Genomic DNA, 5,519 nt, shown 5'->3' with positions numbered 1-5,519 from the left:
AAGTCGCACATGGCACAAGCCTATTATTAAGAGGGGGTGAGCCATCCGGCAGGTTGTGGGTTAAAGGACCCACCATCACATGCTGACGAGCGTCACTGGCATTCTGCCCATCTGACAGGGAATAATTAATCTCATTAATGCTGCCAGTAATAAGAGGCCAAGTCTTATCTGTACCCAGCAGCCAAAACCATCGCGAATTACCAGATGGACGGCCTGAAACCTGAACCGGGGGGAGGGGAAGACCCCCAAATCGTGTTGTTGCTAAAACAAAACTCCTTTCTTTCTTTTTTTTTTTTTTTGTTCTTACTGGAAAATTCTTTTAATCCGGAATCTGATAGTCCGGGATACAAAATTATGAGAAAATAAAAATGCCCCATGTCTCTGGAACCGTATAGTAGATTAAAAAAACAAGAACAGACAAGTCAGGGGAGCAGCGGGAGTGAAGGAAGAGTCAATATTGACCCGATGACAGGACCTCTTTAATGGCACTGTCATACCAAGACTTCATTCTCGGCAATAAATTCTTGTAACATCAGTTAGATCGTTGGGAACGTCCCACAATCTGGTGTATTGCAGCATACATTCATTCTGATAATCTAGAATGTCTCACAATCTGGATATGGCCCCACATAGTCCTCCATACAGAATAATGGGCCCCACCTAGCCCTCCATACAGAATAATGGGCCCCATATAATCCTCCAAACAGAATAATGGGCCCCATATAATCCTCCATACAGAATAATGGGCCCCACATAGCCCTCCATACAGAATAATGGGCCCCATATAATCCTCCATACAGAATAATGGGCCCCACCTAGCCCTCCTTACAGAATAATGGGCCCCATATAATCCTCCATACAGTATAATGGGCCCCACCTAGCCCTCCTTACAGAATAATGGGCCCCATATAATCCTCCATACAGAATAATGGACCCACATAGTCCTCCATACAGAATAATGGGCCCCACATAGCCCTCCATACAAAATCATGGGCCCCACATAATTCTCCATACAGAATAATGGGCCCCACATAGTCCTCCATACAGAATAATGGGCCCCACATAGTCCTCCATACAGAATAATGGGTTTCACATAGTCCTCCATATAGAATAATGGGCCCCACATAGCCCTCCATACAGAATAATGGGCCCCACATAGTCCTCCATACAGAATAATGGGCCCCACATAGTCCTCCATACAGAATAATGGGTTTCACATAGTCCTCCATATAGAATAATGGGCCCCACATAGCCCTCCATACAGAATAATGGGCCCCGCATAGTCCTCTGTATAGTATAATGGGCTCCACATAGACCTCCATACAGAATAATGGGTCCAACGTAGTCCTCCATACAGAATAATGGGACGCACATAATCCTCCATACAGAATAATGGGACCCACATAGTCCTCCATTGAGAATAATGTGCCCCACATAGCCCTCCATACAGAATAGTGGGTCCAACATGGCCCTCCATACAGAATAATGGGCCCCACATAGTCCTCTGCATAGTATAATGGGCCCCACATAGCCCTCCATACAGAATAAGGGGCAGTGCATAGCCCTCCATACAGAATAATGGGCCCCACATAGTCCTCTGTATAGTTTAATGGGCCCCACATAGTCCTCCCCACAGAATAATGGGCTTCACATAGCACTCCATACAGAATAATGGGCCCCACATAGCCCTCCATACAGAATAATGGGCCCCACATAGTCCTCCCCACAGAATAATGGGCCCCATACAGAATAAGGGGCAGTGCATAGCCCTCCATACAGTATAATGAGCCCCACATAGACCTCCATATAGTATCCTGGTGCCCACATAGCCCTCTATATAGTATAATGGGTCCCACATAAATTTCGATACAGTATTAGGGGCTTCACATAGTCCTCCATATAGTATTATCATGGGCATCACATATTCTTCCATACAGAATAATGGGCCCCACATACAGTTAGGTCCAGAAATATTTGGACAGTGACACAATTTTCGCGAGTTGGGCTCTGCATGCCACCACATTGGATTTGAAATGAAACCTCTACAACAGAATTCAAGTGCAGATTGTAACGTTTAATTTGAAGGTTTGAGCAAAAATATCTGATAGAAATTGTAGGAATTGTACACATTTCTTTACAAACACTCCACATTTTAGGAGGTCAAAAGTAATTGGACAAATAAACCAAACCCAAACAAAATATTTTTATTTTCAATATTTTGTTGCGAATCCTTTGGAGGCAATCACTGCCTTAAGTCTGGAACCCATGGACATCACCAAACGCTGGGTTTCCTCCTTCTTAATGCTTTGCCAGGCCTTTACAGCCGCAGCCTTCAGGTCTTGCTTGTTTGTGGGTCTTTCCGTCTTAAGTCTGGATTTGAGCAAGTGAAATGCATGCTCAATTGGGTTAAGATCTGGTGATTGACTTGGCCATTGCAGAATGTTCCACTTTTTTGCACTCATGAACTCCTGGGTAGCTTTGGCTGTATGCTTGGGGTCATTGTCCATCTGTACTATGAAGCGCCGTCCGATCAACTTTGCGGCATTTGGCTGAATCTGGGCACATTTTTAATTAGAAACAGCAGCCGGATATCGAGAGATCCTTTGAGTCTCATCATCATCGTCATTCTGACCTTGACAGTTGGCGACCCAGATGGGACCACCGAGAAGGGTGAGTCAGAGCTTCCATTTTCCGGACGTCTGGGGGCTGCTCCACAAGTATCCAGGTGTTGCTCGATATCGAGGACTTGATCACCCTCCGTTTCGCAGGTAAACATCATATACATTGTGTGTGCTGTTTTACCTGTGGTTCGAGAGACACCTGGCGAAAGGGGGTGGTCACTAGTCCGGAGAATGGTAGTGCACCGGAGACCTAACGGTGTGACTGTCACTCGCCGGTGGGCAAGAAACGGACCCAGTCCCCATAGGGGCTAGGGGTAGGTTTTAAAGTATCCGGCTGTCTGTAATTAGAAATGGGGTGTTTTTTGAGTAGCTGTTGGGTTGTATAAAGTGTATAGTTAATCGGGCTTGTGATTTCTCTGTTTGGTTCTTGGAGAGTTAATTGTCTGTTATTGTTCATGGAGGGAGAGAAAATGGAGGCTAAGGAGCTGCTGTCTTTGTTCTGTGAAAAAGCAGGGGGGGAGGTTAATCACCCACTGCCTGCAGTTTTTTTTCTTCACTGAGAGCGAAGAGGCAGACTGCGGGGGTCTGGTTAAGCCCAGGGGCATCCCTGACAGTCTTTCTATTGAGAACAAGGAATGCGAGAGGGGGGAGCACATCCTTACATTCTTACACTCGGAGGAAGCAAAAAGGTGGGGGCCATATGTCCACCAGCTGCTTGAGGCAGAGCGGAGATCAAATTGCATAGCTATGTCCCTGCTGTTTTTTAGCTGAGAAACAAGGGGGGTGGAAGAGTGAAGAGGCAGATACCAGTGGTTAAAACAGCGCAGCTCTTTGGAGCGAGGAGAGAGGAGGGGTCAGTGGGCTAATATACAGGAGATGGCTGCAGCCTTTGTATAGTAAAGCAAACAGATGAGTTGTAATGATTTGAAAGAAAGACAAGTGTTATTTTGGTTTGGATTAGAGAGAAATTAACGGGTTCATGCATTTTTCAGTTTTTTTAAATTGTTTGTTTTTTGAACAGAAGTATGAGAACTAGCGATTCCCCTGTGTTGCGGATAACACAGCCACTGTTTGTTAGATATTGGATATTAAATATTGAATATTAAATATTAAATATTGAATATTGAATGTTGGATAAATAATAGACGAGGCGGGAAGGGTTCTGTTAACTTAAAGTTGATTTAGCGTATTCCCCTGCGGTTCAGGCGCATGTCACTGTCTGCGTGGCAGACGAGGCGGGAAAGGAACTCACTTTAGTTAAGGTAAAAGTGTCGGAATTAGCGTATTCCCCTGCGTATTAAACGTGAGTCACTGTTATGAAGGGGTAGGTCTTCATAACGAGACGGGAAAGAATTTCGGTTGGAGCCGGCCGGTCCAATTAAGCACGGTATACTCTGTTCAAAAGATAAATATGTTGTTTTTAGTAAAAGCTGAGAACGCTGTCGCCCTAGTTACAAAAAACGGAAAAAAATATAAAAGATTGCAAAAAGTTGTGTAAAATCGTTGGACTACCACTAGATGGCAGGCTGCAATCCATGTACTGAAGTTCAGATTAATCTCAGTGAGAGTATCCTGGAGAACAAAGACCTCATTCACTGTCTGTTGCTGTTTGTAGAATCACTAAATGTTTTTCTCTAGCGGTGCCTCATTGTTCTGCTCTAGAAGTCATTATATCTGGTGCTAATCATATCTCTCCTTTGTATGCTGGAATGCAAATTTACAGGCACTAAAAGTATCCCTGGTTTACTACGTAGTTCCAGCCACTCCCAGTACACCCAGGGAGTCACAACATGGATGCTGCACCCGGAAGTCAGGTGCATGGAACTTCCTGTGGCAGCCATCTTGCTACACCCACTGATGGCAGTACACCTCATAAGCCACACCCCTCGCAATGGCTCTTTGTTCAAAGCTCTCCACCCATCCCCGGTGGGAGGTGTTCTGTGGTATAAATGACTAACATATTTGAATAAGTATAAATAGTATATTTGTTTACTCAGCTATCCCATAAATGCAAGTCAAAGATAAGTAAGTGAAACTTTTACAGAATTTTCTGTTCACATAAAATCAATTGGTATTTTAGAAGTCCTGCAGCATTATATCATAAAATAAAATAGAGGAAGGTAAATGTATATATCTTTGTACTGTGTTAGTTAATTTAAAACAAAAATTGTAAACGACTTACCCATACTGATGTCAAAATGTATCAAATCCATTTGTAAAAAGGAATTAGGAAAAATGTATAATGCATCCAATGTAGATATGGGTAATGGATGTGTTCACTGCTACGTCTTTGTTATAACAAAGGATGAGTTTTTTTCTTCTTCCTCTCTCGCTTTTAAGAGACAGGGATGGAATGTGTCTTGATGGAATGTGTCTCTCTCCAATAGTGACGTAAGTTTGGTTTAACCCTTAGAGTTCAGGATTTTCCATTTTTAGTTTGCTGTTTATACCTGAATAGGGAATATTAAATTTTATGGGATGTGCGATATAATTTGTGTTGTTTTGTTTTTAATGGCGATTTATTTGAACAATATATTTTTATTTTGTGACTCTATCGCCTTTTCTGTTTTTACGATTATTTCTAAACCATTTATATATTTTTGCAAGTTAGTCGCCCAGTCACAGCTGTCATTTCGTCATGTCTCAGTCGTTTCTACTATGAAAGGTTTTTCTTTTCTTTATGGATACAGTGTTTATTGTAAGGTTTTAAAATTTCCCAGTAATGTACAGTTAGGTCCAGAAATATTTGGACAGTGACACAATTTTCGCGAGTTGGGCTCTGCATGCCACCACATTGGATTTGAAATGAAATCTCTACAACAGAATTCAAGTGCAGATTGTAACGTTTAATTTGAAGGTTTGAACAAAAATATCTGATAGAAATTGTAGGAATTGTAC

Source organism: Anomaloglossus baeobatrachus, chromosome 4 (genome assembly GCF_048569485.1).
Source record: "Anomaloglossus baeobatrachus isolate aAnoBae1 chromosome 4, aAnoBae1.hap1, whole genome shotgun sequence".
In the NCBI taxonomy this organism is placed as follows: domain Eukaryota; kingdom Metazoa; phylum Chordata; class Amphibia; order Anura; family Aromobatidae; genus Anomaloglossus; species Anomaloglossus baeobatrachus.
Note: the sequence above shows the minus strand (reverse complement) of the source record.